The following is a 16,091-nucleotide window of genomic DNA, read 5'->3' on the forward strand; positions in this document are numbered from 1 at the left end:
GTGACTGTGTGTAGGGGTGGAGGAGGTCAGAGGTACTGAGGAGGCAAAGCATGGAGGGATTTGTAGGTGAGGAGGAGGGTTTTATAGGTGATGCGGGATTTGACCGGGAGCCAGTGGAGGTGGATGAGTGTGGGGGTGATGTGCTGCGAGGGTTTAGTGCAGGTGAGAACCCTGGCAGCTGAGTTCTGCACATACTGGAGCCTGTCCAAGGTTTTTCTGGGAACACCGGACAGGACTCCACTGCAGTAGTCAAGACGGGGGGTGATGAAGGCGTGAATGAGGGTCTCTGCCACAGAGTTGGTTAGTGTTGGCTGGAGTCTGGAAATGTTTTTTAGATGGTAGAAGGCAGATTTGGTGACAGATTTGATGTGAAATTGGTAAAAAAGGGTGGAGTCAAGGATGACGCCCAGGTTGCGGACCTCTGGGGATGGGTGGATGAAGCAACCGTCGACAATTAAAGAAAGATCTCCAACCTTCCGGCACAGGGCCTTGGGACCCACAACCATGAGCTCTGTTTTATTGGTATTGAGTTTGAGAAGGTTAGATGACATCGAGGCTTTCATTTCAATCAGACAGACCATGGCAGCGGATGATTTGACCAAGAGGGAGCATATAGATGCTGAAGAGGACTCAGAGTTTTAAATGCGGTCATTGTGAGATATTGTTGGGGAGAACATCCACACTCTCTCTCTCTCTCTCTGTCTCTGTCCCTCGCTGCCAGTGTAGCATGTTTGGGTCAGGGTAAGTTCAAGGTTTACCGCTGTCCTTCACAGAAGAATGGGAATTATTTTCCTTTTTTTAAACTCAATCGATCAAATTCCTAATTGTCGTTTCTCAGTGACCTTGCACTCTTGGACTTGAAGTGTAGTGGCACAGCTGCAGGGTTGTGTATGAGGATTCACGTTTTCATATTACCCAGATAATGATGAGCCAACCTTCAACTTTCATAACCTACCCTAATCAATAATGTTTCCCCTGCACTTGAATACACTTCTACAAATACTCTGGCAACACTGCCGCGATGGGGTATGCTCAGGGTTGTTCCACTGAAAAATGTGTGTGAAGGTGTACTTACAGACTTTTTGAGTCCTTTCTGCACACTTGATGTAAGTCAGCAGCCGTTCACACTTTGCTTGGGGAAATAACCCATAATTCACTGTGTTATGACATAAAAGCAGAGTTGAATTTGACAGATCCCAACGTAATTTCAAACTGATAACAAAAACTATTAAGTGGCATAATCATGGTCACTTCAGTGGAATTGGTGCTGGGGTGCTGACACAGAGGCACTCAGTCGGTCCCTCATATGGGCCCCAGTCCTCCTCTGCATGTCAGGCAGGTCAGGAGGGGAATCGACCAGGTTCTTCAGGCTGGAGCTCTGGCTCTTCCAGGACATCTCTACACATTAGGCAGACGTTATGCAGGAATGCACAGGCCTGGGCAACTTAAAAAAAAAAACAAAACAAACAAAAAAAAAAACCTGGGCCTAACCTCCAGTGCCCCGAAGAGGGTGGCCCACCACGGTGCCTTCATGAGCCAAAGTGAACTTTCAGTGATGGAACCAGGACCTGGCAGAGTTTTCATTGAAGCGCTGCTGCATTCTTTCCGGCAGAGGGTGAATGTACAGAGTTATGATAGTGATTGGCAGCTGAAGGCATGGGTATCCTCCATCTCCCAAAATAAAATAGCCAGATGGACGGTACAGAACCACAAAAAACAAACTGCTCAATACACAATACACCCTCCAAAGTGCAGTTTAACAAACACATCCACTGTATGAGAGCCATCTAGCCACACACTTCACTGATGAATTCATGAATACACAGAGTATTTTTAAGTTGTTTTAAATAGACTAAGTGGACCTCTAAGTGGACTTTTGCCGCCGCAATTTGTCGATTTTCATATTGTTATCCCAAATCTCTTAGAAAAGGTTATTTTTGCAAATAAGACAAAATAAAGAGAAAATTAGAAATGGTCACAAAATCATGACCAAAAAAAAAAACACAATACAAACCAAACTGTGGGTTTACTGAACTGTTACACCCCTGGTAATACATTACATTACTTTGAGGCAATTAATAGCTACATTACATATGATATTTTTAACAGGGTGACTAGTATACTGTAACAACTGCATTTCAAAATTACTCCTCCCAACACTGTTAATGTACACAGGGCTGTTTCTTAATATTCTAGTGTCATGCACTGAACCTCCATATACTGCAAAACGTCCATAAATCTCCCAGAGCCACAGATGGCTTGGGGTTAGATGGAATAGAACAGTTAGTAATTGAAATAGTCTGTTTGGTTGTATTTGGGTGGTTTGATGCAAATGTGGCAGCCCGCAGCCTTACTGAAGGAGTTGTTCTTTACCAGCTGTCCAAATCCCCTGCCAGCATCTTCAGAGAAATGCAGTAGGCTATATGAGCTAATATTATAGTGACATGCAAACCAGCTCATTTCCCTTCTGTTTTTTTTTTTTTTTTTTTTTTTTTTAAATCCTATTGAGTGCCATGGTTGACTTTAAGTAGCAAGAGTAAATTGACAAATTGAAGTCTTCCAGTCTATAAGGCAAGAGCCTGAACAATGTAAAGATCAGGAAGTCTGTACACTGAGCACCATGGTCATGAAAAACGGCAAACATCCCAAACATGCTGGTGCTCTTCAAGGTGTGACGTCGTTAAGTGCTATCCCACTCCTCCTATTACATACCATTTTCAACCCTTGCTCACTCAAGCCCGCGTACAGATTAGCTGAGCAGGAGGTAACGGCAGTTAAAGTCTGTGAGGGTTCAGTGCTTGATGGCTTAGGGCAGACATCAAGATTGGGCAATTGCTACATATGTCGAACCCACCCGCAGTTGCAAGTGAAAGCCTCGCATCTTCCTACAGTGCCAAACGAGAACTTGTCATGTCAAGCCATTGAGGATCTGCCAGTCCTGTTTTATGTCTTGTCATCTTGATTTGCCTCAAGATGAGCAACTTTGATTTCTTTGCCAGGCTAACAAAAAAGCAGACCATTAGTTACATTTAAAAAAAAAAAAAAAAAAAAATAGAAAACAGCATCTGTGATTGCTGGTAAGGTGCACTGGGTGGAGGAAATTTCAAACACATTCATGCACATGGCTTTTACCCACCTCACATTTTACTCGTCAGTTTATCTATCTCAAAAAACGCTGAACAGATATGCTTGAAATGTGGTGGACAGGTAGACGTTGGGGCAGTTGAACAGGTTTTGGAAGCTATACAGATGTTAAGACTCCTACCATTAAATGATCATCACTTTCAAGGCATATTTATGGAAGCAGGTGTTTGCAGAACAACAGATCAGTTCAGTTTAACAACATTGAATGATTCAAAAGCTGCAATTGGGTGTAAAGTAGAAGCGTTGGTGGAGATTTGCATTATCCAAGTGCCATCTGTTTGTTTATTCTCTCTTATTTCTAAGTCTTTTGTTACTTGTTTGTTTAATTCAGCTCAAGGTTTTATACAGCATAAGCTCTGTGGTTCTCAAACTAGTCCTCAAGCAAGTTTTTGTTCCCGCTCTATTCTGTCACACTTCATCCAGTTAAGGTCTTAATGCTGATTGGTGTAAACACATACACCTGAACAGGGCGTGCAGACACAGAAAGGAAGCGAGGCAGTTCTATTTCAATCACCATTTCTGGAGAAAATGAGCCTCTGTGCTAAAACTTAATTGGGTTGTATTTTTCGTATTTTTTCTCCTATCAGTAAAAGAACAGGAGGCTTATTTGTGTGAGCAGCACACGGAAATAGGTGTGATTTCAGCAACGTTATGGTGTGTTTAACTCAGATTGCCATCCTGTACTGTAGATATTTCAGAAAATAATTTTCAAGGACAGGAATTGATGATGTAGTCTCTCTGAACAGCTAGAGACAATAAATGTTTTGATGCCAAACTGTCCTGTGTGTCATTTATGAAAGGGATGGATTTTCTTGTCATAGTAACAATTCATAGCATGTATATGTAAGATTTCAGCTTATTGAAAGTATATGAAGTAACAGGGTTGTGCTCACATTAATGGCTAACTTAAGCATTGTACATTAGGTCCACTATGAGCAACAGTTAACTTATCAAGGACATTGGCCCTCATTGATTTTTACCTGAGCTGCATCTCTTGTTCTCCTCAGATACCTCTTTGGGTAATGAATTAAAGTGTGCATCCTTTAACACTAGAACTACTATGTGGTCAAATTGATTGGATTCATATTTTCAAATGTTGAACAAGGCTTGAGCATCTACCTACTACTGATAATGGTTTAGAAGCACATGTGAAATAAATTAATCGACATAATGGGTGCTATATGTAGGCATAGCTATAGGGAGTGGTGGTACATAATCACAGCTGCAGCAAGTAGTCCACAAAATATATATAGAGAGAGAGCTACTTTGATTTGTCCAAAATGTGTAGATATATTTAGAGAAATGTGGTTCATTCACAACCTCAGTCTTAAAGTTACATCTTCAAATAGTGAATCAAACTCAACATGTTTGAAAATGCGACATGTTTCAACTGCACGGGTCTTCTCAGTCAGTCAAAACTGGACTTTTAGTGAGAATAGAAAGAGGGCAGTTATTTAGAGAACGTGGAGATGTTGAGTGCACATCATTTTAGAGAAATCTGTGGTCCCCACTCCACCTGCGCTGTGTGCACTAATGTGCCTGTTGTTGCACCTTTTTATTTTTCACTGCCTCCACAGCTCAGAACTGACTTCTGTTGGTGACGTCAGTGCTAAGGTCTCCATCCAAAGTAGTTTAACCTCTTCTTCACCATTTCCCATTGCACCTCTGTGCTCTCCAATCCATGTTTTCAATGCCTGTCTTGTTTCTTCTATGTAAACTTTTTCACATGGGCATCTGAGCATGTAAATTACATCAGTAGTTGTACATGCTATTTTTCCTCTGATGTTAATCATTTGTCCTGTTGATGGGGGATGAAAGACATATTTTGTTGTGAAATGGCATTGTCCACATGCTCCACACGGTGAATTTCCATCGGGTAGGTCATCCAGAAATGTGTGGGATTTGACTGGAGGCAGGTCTGAATGCACCACTAAATCTCCAATATCAGGCATCTTCCTGTAAACAATAAAGGAAGGAATTTTGGATGTGTTGTCCAGTTTGTGCCGATGGTTTTAATTTTTTTTTTTTTTTTCCAAATTGTTTACCTACTGGTGAGTATTGCACTACAGATTGGATAGGTTAGATAGATATTGTCTCTTTGGGGGTAGGATGTGGACAGTCCTCTTGGGTTAGGGTTAGACTTTTTGTGTCATGGCTCTGAATTTTTGTGTTTTGGGACTTTATGTTTGGACTCAGCTGTTTGTTCCTCCCAGTGTTTTCCTTGTGTTCTGGCATAGTTTCCTGTGCCCTGTGTGCCATTCTTGTTTGCCCCTCCCAGCTTCCCCCACCTGTCCTGAGGTCTTGTGCTCCAGCTCCTTCCCCAGGTTTGTCCTGTTTCTTTATAGTGTTTTCAAGCCTTGTTTCCAGTTCAGTCTGTGTCTGGTCATTGATGTTGCCATATTATCATATGGCAACATCCTTGTGTTCCTAATGTTGCTAGTTAGTTTCTTCAGTGCAACCTGCCTCAGCTCTTGCATTTGGGTCCACTCACCTACCTCCACATGACATTTTGGCCACTTTGTCTACGATGGACTCGGAATATCACCTTGTTTTAAATATTTGATTTTGTCCTTGATGTGATTTTTCTGTGCTCCATATTCTCTGAATCCTATGAAACTGGCTAATGGGTAAACTATTTATCAGAGAGGTGGGGTTGAGTGAGTCTCCTGAGTAATGAGTTTCTATGACTACTTTTTCTGAACAGGTTTGTTTGAAATGCCACATTTTCTGCCATCATCATACTGTCCAAAAAAATTACTTGATGCTGATTATACTCCATCGTCAATTTGAGATGTTCATTTTGAGTATTGAGAGAAGAGAAGAACTGTGATAATGTATATTCATCCCCGGTCCAATTGATCTTTAAGTGATGATGAATTTCATTAAACATGGCTGTTGGGTTACCAGGCCAATTTCTACAAAAGGCGTCTCGAAGTTGACAGTTAACCTCTTCCTCATTGTCCATCCTGTTTTGGATTACAATTGCTCTCCCCTTGTCTGCATTCTTTATAATTAAGGAGATATCTTGTGCTAATTTCTTAAGTGTTTCCCATTCATCTTTAGATTTAGAGTTTTAGAGTTTGTTTACTTTCTACTTTACTTTCTACCAATCTGCAATAAGTGCCGTTAGAGGCATTTCTACCCTCAGGTGGTGTAAAAGTAGATTTACCACTAAACTTAACAGGATTTGTCCATATTAGGTATATTAGACCATCATTTAAAAAAAAAAAAATCTTTAGTCTAATAGCTCAAAAGAATTTACTGAAGTCAGTGATGGTGTCAAAATCATTGCAGTAGGTGGTTATAACAAAAGAGAGGTCTTTTCTAAGGGCTGACTCACATGTTAGTACTGAGGACTTTATGACTCAGCTTTATTATGCTTATGGCCTGAAACGCCTGGAAGTAGAGCTGGAACAAAAACTTTTAAGGACACATACTTGAGAACGACATTCATGTATTGTATGTTCATCATTACCAAGGCTATATCACAAACTGAAATGAAAGCCTGCCATGAACTGAAATGTATCAAAGATTAAAAGAGGAAATGTCTTCAAGAAAGCAAACTGACAATGAAAATGATTAATGATTAATTCAATATGTGCTGCAAAGTGTTCAGAGAGCCCCTTGACATACCTGTGCCACCGATGAAGGCTCTTCTATCATAGTGAAGAATTTCAGTAGGTGTATTCCTAGTGAGGGACACACCATCAGGGAATTCCTAACGTAACTTTTCTAATGTCTGCATTCAAATACGAGCCAAGTCAGAAAAAAAAAAAAAATCTACCCAGAAATGTCCAAGAGAATGACTGTGTTCAAATTCTCAGTCCAAAACTTACTTGGGGTCAATTTAGCAATGGAGTCAGTGGAGTTTACCACATAACATCACTTCAGTATGGCAGTGCAGAGAGTTTATAACGCTGGCCCTGTTGTTTATGAGAAAAATACATTTTTGTGACCGGGCATCCTGCCTCTCGTCAACTGACGTTTTGACCAACAGGTCTTCATCAGGGTTTTATTAAAAAAAAAAAAAAAAATTTGTGAGTTTAAGTTCATTTAGCGCTCCATATCACTGTTTTGCAGTCTCATAGAGCTTTACAGACACACAAGATTACAGCACACAAAACAGGATGACACCGTCTGACCCAATCCTCATATGCCCCTTTTCCACCAAAAAGCACCTGGTGCTGGTTCGGTGCTGGTGCTAGAGCCGGTGCTTAACTGGTTCCAACAAAGAACCGGTTTGCTTTTCCATTGGCCAAGAGCCAAGCGGAGCCAAGTCAGAGCCACGTCATGACGTCATCGTGAAACGTGATGACGCTCACTCGGAATCACAACAACAAACATGGCTGACCCACCGTAGCGATGCAAATACTGCTTGTGTCTTTACAAGCCTACATTGCGGTCCAGAGGTGAAAAACGCAATTATTGCCGGCTACCCGTCGTATTCGTGGTCGGAACAAACGGTGACTATGTTTAGCTTTACGTTTGTAGCGTTCGCTGTTCCCGTTTGGGTCTGTAACCCCGCCCACCAATGACACGGTGGGTCGCATCATCGGTTCTTTCTCTGGCTCCTGTTTAGCCCCTGCTCCAACTTGGTGCTTGTCTGGAACCGGTTTGGAACCAGTTTGGCCGGAGCTTGGGTGGTGGGAAAACAAAGACCTGGTGCTAAGTCAGGCACCGGCTCTGAACCAGCCCTGGAACCTCTTTGGTGGAAAAGGGCTAATAGTGGGCAAGAAAAAACTCACCGAAAAACCCACCGATGAAGGGAAAGACGCTCGCTTGGAATCACAACAACAAACATGGACGACCCACTGTAGCGATGCAAATACTGCTTGTGTGTTTACAAGCCTACATTGCGGTCCAGAGGCAAAAAACGCAATTATTGCCGGCTACCCGTCGTATTCGTGGTCGGAACGAACGGTGAGTATGTTTAGCTATACATTTATAGCGTTCGCTGCTCCCGTTTGAGTCTGTAAGTCCGCCCACCAATGACGTGGTGGGCCGCGTCATCGGTTCTTTCTCTGTTTAGCCCCTGCTCGGAGTCGGTGCTTGCCTAGCACCAGTTTGGAACCAGTTCGGCACCAACCTGGCACCAAAAAACTGGTGCTAAGTCAGGCACCGGCTCCGAACCAGCCCTGGTGGAAAAGGGGTAAGAGAGAGGAGACAACCCAGTGGGCAAATTACCAAAGCAATACAGTTATTTTACAAAGTGTTGAAAGGAGAATCGATTTTGAGTTAATAATTGTGAGCCATTTCTACCAAAGTCTAATTAGAAAGAATAAATGAAGGAATTTTTGAAAAAATCTGTGATTCATAAAATGAAAGTATCTGTGGCAAATATACATACCCTGCTGAAAATGGGGAAGAAAACAAACTTAAAATGCAAATCCAAAACTTTGCCAGGTCATTACTCTGCAACGTAGCAGGAGCTGCAGGTTACACTGGGAGTCTCCGGTGATGCAGCTCTCCCTGAAAGCCTTAAGAGGAACAGGTGGCCTCATGCATTACAAAGAGAGCAGAGCCAAACCTGACAGCCGCAGCAATGTGAGTGTGGGATATGAAACAGAACAAATTCAAATGAGATTCCAGTGGCTTCTTCTTTGATGGAGTTCTCAAACTTTTGATAATGGCAGCCCAGTGCTTTGGTCCTGGCTTGGCTCCAGCTATCTGCTGAGACCAACAAGCCACACTGTTAGAAAACAGACCGGACAAATGTTTTCTCAGTCACCCCAGCTGTTGTCCTCACCTGTCTCACTCTCATTTCTTTGCTGTCCCACTCTGTCTGCCACCCTTTGTCCATCTCCATCTTACTTGTTTACATTTAATCCATCTCACTCTTCTTTTTACCAACTTTCTCACATCATCCCCATCCATTTCTCTCCATTGTTCCTTTTTTCTCTCTCTCCTTTTTTTCTCCTGAACCACTTCCTTTTGTAAAAGGCTCCCAACACTGTTGACATCTCAAATGAAATGTTAACTGAAAGATGAATTGAGCGGAGGGTCTTGACCTTCTCCTTTCTGCCTCATTTCATTCTTTCTTTCTATTTTGTGCTGTTCTCCTCTTTCTCTCTCCTTGTTAATATTCCTCACTCACCTCTGCTGCCCTCTGGTAGTGGGTGAAAATGAAAAGAAAACCAATTTCATCTTGATTTTTTAAAAAATTAGTCGACATCCATACTTATTTTGTCCCTCTATCCATCCTCGTGCACATTTGTCTCTTCTCCTGAAACTATTTTGCTTCAGTTTTCTGCTTTTTCCTGAAATTTTCCTCCCCATATATGATCCTTCCTGCCTGTCTTTCTCTCATTTTGGCCTTTCTCAGCATATCCTCACTCTCTTTCTCTTCCTCGGTCCTGCCAACTCATCACCATGAAGGTGTCACAATTCAGCAATGGCCCAAACACAGAATCACCCGGCTCAGACTGGAGTTGGCAGTAATCAGCAACTTTTCTGAAATCTTGCAGAAAAGGGCGGTACAGTCCAAAGGTCAAACCCAGAAATCCGATATAACAGGCTAAAGCGCCAGAACATCAGGAAGAAGGTTAAATCAGGCAAACAGGCACAGGTCAAAAATCCAGAAAAAAAAAAAAAAAAAAAAAAACGAACAGGCAGGCAAAGCACAAACTATGATCTGGCAAACAAACAAGGAAACTGACTGGTTTAAATATTGGAGGTAAGAGACTCGCGTCAGGTGTGTGGCAGAATGAGGTGATAAACTAATAGGCTGATGAAAGAAAACCCAAGCCTCCTCACAAGCTTTCATAATAAAGTCATATTCCAAAAACGCTTGCAAAGCTGCCTTCATCGGAGGTGGAAAGAAGCGCTTGATACTTGATACAAAAACTACGCTTACAGTTTAAGTATTTTTTTTTTTTTTTTAAGATAAAAAATGTTTTAATCCCAGTTAATTGGGATTTAATGCAGTAGAGTGGAGCTTCAGCTGGAGCTTTGGTGAGATGGGCGAACTAAAAAAAACTGTACAATACAGCCCTTATGAAAATGTCACAATATGCCTTTTCACATGGGAAAATTCACCATTCACCAATGCACCATTTTCACATGTAATTGGCAATATTCACCAGTAAACTATCATTTTCACGCATGAAAAGAAAATATCACATGTGATTTATAGCTGTCACATGTGAAAAGAAAACAGTGTCACACATGAACTAGATATTTTCACATGTGATTTGCTATTTTCACATGATTGAAATTTTCCGCATGTGAAAAGAAAATCGGTCACATAAAGTCAGAACCAGAATTTCCACATGTGGAAAAACATGAAAATCACATGTGAAATAAACCACATGTGATGTAGGAACACACACAACTCTTATGGACCCATCATTCTCAGAGCTCTGCTGGGATTAGTGATAATTCTACACAAGAGCCTCAAGGCACACAAAATGGTAGAAAAGAAAGCCTTCTTTTTTATTTATTTATTTATTTATTTATTTATTTTAAGAAAAAAGCACAGGTACCTAAGCAGTTTGACTACACTAGACTGTGTGAAAAATTATTAAACTAGCATGAGAAGTTACTGGGAATAATGTTCTGCTTTTTCCTACAATAGGTCACTAGCAGGTTAATTATGTGACTACATTAAAAGTTATGGAACAAAACCAAATCTAACTTTCTGGCAAGGGCAAGTTGTTTAGTAAAATCATGTCTCTTTCTCTGTGCATGTACCTGGCCGTGTGTGTGTAAATGTGAGATTGTGAAGCAGAGCTTTCCTGAAAATGTGCTTAGTGAGTCTACCCTGGAGAAATAAAGTTTAAACCCAGTTAACAAATTTGCTCAAACATTTACCAACTAGAAGGCAAATACCAAAGTCCAATGCCATAGTTTTTCATTTAGGAGTGTGTTGATATTTTATAAAAATGTATTTTATAAAAGTGTGGAGTCAGCTGGCCCCGGGGTGAGGAAAGGTATGTGTGTGTTTGTGTGTGTGCGCCCACTGGTTAGTTGTTCGGGCACAGAACCTAAAGGAGTGGAGCGCCACTGCCTGGGGACACAGTGACAGTGCTGTGGCACAAAATCAGCTGGCTGACAGGAGCGCTCGAAGTGAAACCAAAAATAAAGTTTATTGTTGTGCAGCCTTGAAAACAATTTGTGTCGCTACTCAAACATATGTTGTTTACTGGTCTGTATATGCTTTTGCAGCACATTGCTGCTGTTCTTGCAGCAGGGAAAGAGTTAACAAATCAAACTTGGTGGATGTATTACACTCTTCTTCAGGGAAATCTCCTTGGTGTGTGTGTAGGACTTGTTCAGTATTCAGTATGGATGTATGTCATGATAGCTGTCACATCACGGCCTCTGTCTTGTTATATGTATTACATCACAAGGTTGCTGGCAATATCCAGCTGATAAAGCTGCAATACAGCAGTCATTTGCCATTACAATGTCTTCAGTGCTTCTCAGAATATTATTCAATCTTACAGTGTGTGTAAGGAAAATATGGACCACACATATTTGGGAAAATATCCAGTTCATTTGATGTGGAAAAAAAACCCTATAATTATTATGCTAAATAATAGAAAAATAAAAATAAATAATAATAATAATAATAATAATAATAATAAAATAAGTTTTTGGCAATACGCTACAAACTTTGCATGAGTTAGACAGAACGATTCGGTGGATTTTATTTTTGGACTATCAGACACCAACAGAAGTGAAAACACTTCTTCCCAACACAGTCCCATGTTTCTTTTGCTAAAAAGGGAAACCTAATTATGTTATGTTGTTATGCTGTAGGCTTTGCCAGCCATGAAGCACTTTTTAATTAGCAGGCTGAAGTCAGTTTTGAATCAGTCTCGTCAGATGCAATCAGACTCAAAGCGTCTAATTAAGTTTTGGCTGTGCTACACCTTGAATCAAGGTCAAAGGGGAAGTCCACGGTGCTGTTAATGACTTTGTGAACAGCTATAGGCCGGAAACCAAGCCTTTTAAAGCTGTAACCTGAGGTTCCATCAACATGCAGGCAAACTGATAATGACTGGGAGACGGGTTCATCGTTTCTGTGGTCACATTAACATTAGTCCTTGGCAGTGCTAGCTGTTCTGTGTCAGAACATACTGTTCATCCAGATCCCCAGAACATGGCCCTCTGTGCAGGTTTTTGGTTTATTTTTTAATGGCCAATTGGACACTAAACTGTACTTTTCAGAGCAGTTTCATTTCTCTGGTTTTAAGGGTTCAGAGAAAGTTACTCAAGTTTTAAAAATGTTACTATCCTCCTGGCCACAGAAATAAGTCTGGTTTGAGGTTAGCTTCACAGAAGGGAACACACACACACACACACACACACACACACACACACACACACACACACACACACACACTCACACAAACATATACGCACAACAATACATACACATTCCTATTGATGTGCATGCACATGCAGTACATACACATGTGCTAACAATTTAAGCATGGGCACACAGAAATATAAGCACCCAGTTATTCATACACAAACATCACCATGGATAAACATGCATACACAGTCATGCTGAAGTGCATGGTGGTACACAAACACTGTTCACATATGAATGTACAGGGGTAATCAGACAACAGCATTGCAACACTGTCAAAGTGAAATGTTTTTGTTTCATCTATCCACCACAGCAGGTGACAAAAACAAGTCAAAGGTAAACTGAAGAGAATAAAACACTCCGATCTGACAGCAGGGCGGTGCCACACTGCTGGATGGCAGTTTAATCTTTCATATTATTAGTTATATTATTAGTTTGGCTACACTTTGCATATGTATTGATTTTATTTTCACTTTTTCCATTATTGCATAAAGCACATACCTAACCTTTTGACATACAAGGATACAAGGATACAAGGAAGTTTATTTGTCATTATACAACAGGTTGAATAATGAAATTAAAGTGTGGTTCCCTCTTGATTGATTAATTGATTGTATAGAAAATAAAATTATTAAACATGGAGGAGTGCAGATGGTGCATTTAGTAGTCTCACAGCCTGAGGGAAGAAGCTGCTCTGTAGTCTGGTGGTACGGCAGCGAATACTTCTGTATCTTTTGCCTGATGGCAGCAGGGTGAACAGGCTGTGGCTGGGGTGGCTGTTGTCTTTTAGGATCCTTTTGGCTCTGCGCAGGCACCTCACCTCCCCGATATCACTGATCAATAACATAACTTCATATTGCAATGAATGTGTTTTTCAATCTTTTTGCCCTCCACAATTGAAGAATGGGGAGGGTCCATCTGTCTGCAACATGCAATTTGAGCTCCTGCTGGCCTGTTTTAGATGAAATTTGGGGGAATGATGGAGTTTGACACTGAGGACCAGAGATAGTCTATATAGGGAGATATTCCACCTCCAAGAATATGTGAGGCCACCTCCAGGGAGTAAGGCGGAGTGCTGAAACTGGGCTAAACAGAGTAAATGTAACATTTTTTTTTTTTTTTACTGTAACTCAAATGGTGGTTAAGAAGATACACATTTCTATGTGCTTAGATCAATGAAAACTCAACTGATAAAGAATAGAACAGAAAAAAATACTTTTTTTGCTTTGATTACACAACCAGTCAATGCCACATATCCTCAGTGCCAGTGGAAATCTTCTGAAATTGCAGAAATCGTTTTACAGCCACCGACTTCATGACAGCTTATAATGATGTCTTGCTTGTAAACATTGTGTAACAGCGACAGTAGTTATCCAGTTACTGGTAAATGTTTGCAATCAAATGCTGTGATCATTTTGAAGCATTTAGCACAGTTGACCTCCATATACTCTACTGTGTGGCAAGTGCTCAACACTGCCCCCGATGTCCAAAAGGCTGTACTGCACTCACATCAGTCAGTGTCTGTGCATTTGGCTTTCTCTCTGTATGGGCTTTGCTGGCATTTGCAATTTTGAATAGAAACCTGATTTGCCCACCACAGCGCCACCACCAGGCTACATGCCCACTGCATCACAGGCACTGCAGTGTCAAATGTGATGAACCTTTGATGCATTTTTAACATTGATAGCCAGCATCCACCAAATGAAATCAGCTGATCCACGGCAGCATCACCCACAATTCCCTGAGCTTCAGACAGCAATGTCACAAAACAGCAATTATAACAACAACAACAACAACAACAACAATAATAATAATAATAATAATAGTAGTAGTAGTAGTAGTAGTAGTATAATTGGTGGAGGATGTCACATTTGTTCATTGTTTCTCTTGCTGTTTCTTCTACCACTTCTATTTTTCTATGTGTATGCTGATCCCCATATGCTCTAAATCTATCTTCACTTGGAGGAGATGAGCAGAGAGGGAGCTGAAGCTGAAGAGAAAAGCAAGAAGGAAAAGGAACCTCTCTGCTCCACAAGAGGAAAGAAAGAGACACTTATGCATCCATCGTATTTATGTGTAAATGACTGCATAATATATATGATGCAGTGTGAAAAATAAATATGTGAATACATTGTCTCCCATGTATTCACAGTTCATATGTTAACACTTTTGTCTGAAGTGGTTTGCAGCTTTGAAATAAGGCGGATGCACGGCTGACTGACTACATATGAATACATACACTTCCCTTCCCATTGTTTTGCCATCTTACAACGACAAACAACAACAACAAAAAAGTTAACAAAGTCTTGAAAGAATTGCGCTTGTGCCTCAAAAGGAGTGAAGCTTGTTATTGAAGTTTTCCTGTCTTATCTACAGACACACACACCTTTTGTTAGAGGGTGAGCCATTGGCATTTTTCCATACTCAGCCCTGTTGCAGTGTTTTTGTAGCAGATGGTCGTGTTATTGTGGATGCCCCTGCTTTTCCACCTCTGTTACATGTCGTGCCAGCACAGGGGTCTTGGGGCAAAGAGGCAGAGAGTCAGAGTGCTGCAGCAGCTTGGACCCCATGATTGGGGCATCAGTTGGCACTTCCTGGCTCTCCTAAACTCAGAAAAATATCATAAAGGCTCAATTGAAAAGAGACCAAATGAGGATACCATATCTTGTGATTTATGAAACAACATCAGCAATTCAGAGACAAGGCGATTATCTGTCATTGGGAAAAATAAAGCTATTATTTATTTGTCAAAGCACAGCTGCAAGGGGCGATTATGCTAGACATAAATAATAACTATAAATAGTGAAATCAGTCCATTAGGTTAGATATTACACAGCTGCCTTGGAAACTGATACAGATGGGAAGTCAGATTGTTTGTCAGAAAATGCTGCCAGTTTCTCTCAGTGTCATCCTGTTCCTCTTCCTTTTATGAGTTTCACTCCAAAATGCATGAGCCAACAGCCAATCATTTTTATCAGCTGTGCTTTTCTATAGTGAAATGATATCACATAAGTTTGGGGTTTTAAATTAATTTCTTTATCTCTGTGTATTTAAACAATAACCATATTCCATCTATTACAGACTGCTCCAGTGTTTCTATCAGAAATATTTCTTGTCAGAAGACAGAGGAAAACAGCTTGCTGACATGTAATCTCCTCAATAGAAAAGGGTTTCACACGTTCAGATAAATATCCAGTACATCATGTGTAATTGTTGTAGGTCTGTAAGTTTGTGTTAGCGCAGCTGCTAGCACAATGATCAGTAAAGTACTGACACCCAATGGCGACAACTAAGAATGACAATCAGAGGGATTTTTTGAAATATGGAGTTATCAAGCCACAGAACTGAATTATTTGCACTGTATCTCAATGCCGTCCAAGCAGAATGAGCTGATTTATTTATTTTTAGGTTGTTGTTGTTTTTTTCTGGCAGAGAATCTACAGTTCTTTAAAAGTGAAGGACACTGGATACCTAGAAGCTTGGGTGGACATCAGTGAAAACAGAAGCTTCACTGGGTTGTGCCCAGATTTGAAATGTGTCATCTAGGGCTGGGTGATATATTCCTATCCTATCAATACCATGATATTAGACTAGATGTTACCTGGGGTTTTAGATAATAGTCATAATATCA

This window comes from Myripristis murdjan, chromosome 21 (assembly GCF_902150065.1).
Source record: "Myripristis murdjan chromosome 21, fMyrMur1.1, whole genome shotgun sequence".
Classification (NCBI taxonomy): Eukaryota; Metazoa; Chordata; class Actinopteri; order Holocentriformes; family Holocentridae; genus Myripristis; species Myripristis murdjan.